Genomic DNA, 407 nt, shown 5'->3' with positions numbered 1-407 from the left:
CACATCCCCACTTCATCCCCTCGTATTCCCCCATCACACCCCATAACATCCCATAATATCCCCACAGTTTATAATCCCTCATCACATCCCCACTTTATCCCACCCCATCTCATCCCAATCCCAATCCCAACCCATCCCAATCCCAATCCTGATCCCATCCCAAACCCATCCCAATCCGATCTCATTCCCACGTATTCCCCCATCCCATTCTCTCTTTGCATCCCCTTTTTTTATCCCCCCATCCCCATCATTCCCTGAATTCTGGCCATTTTCCCAACTCACCCCACGGAATTTGTGGGCTCCACCCCAACCCCCATCCTGGAATGCTGAAACATCCCCTTGGAATTTTCTCAGCCCACCAAGGCTTTGTCTCAGCCTTGTTTGTGTCCCAAAGGAGCCCCTGGAGC

The sequence above is a fragment of the Parus major genome, chromosome 23 (genome assembly GCF_001522545.3).
Source record: "Parus major isolate Abel chromosome 23, Parus_major1.1, whole genome shotgun sequence".
Classification (NCBI taxonomy): domain Eukaryota; kingdom Metazoa; phylum Chordata; class Aves; order Passeriformes; family Paridae; genus Parus; species Parus major.
The sequence above is the reverse complement of the archived record's forward strand: the minus strand, read 5'-3'. Positions refer to the sequence as shown.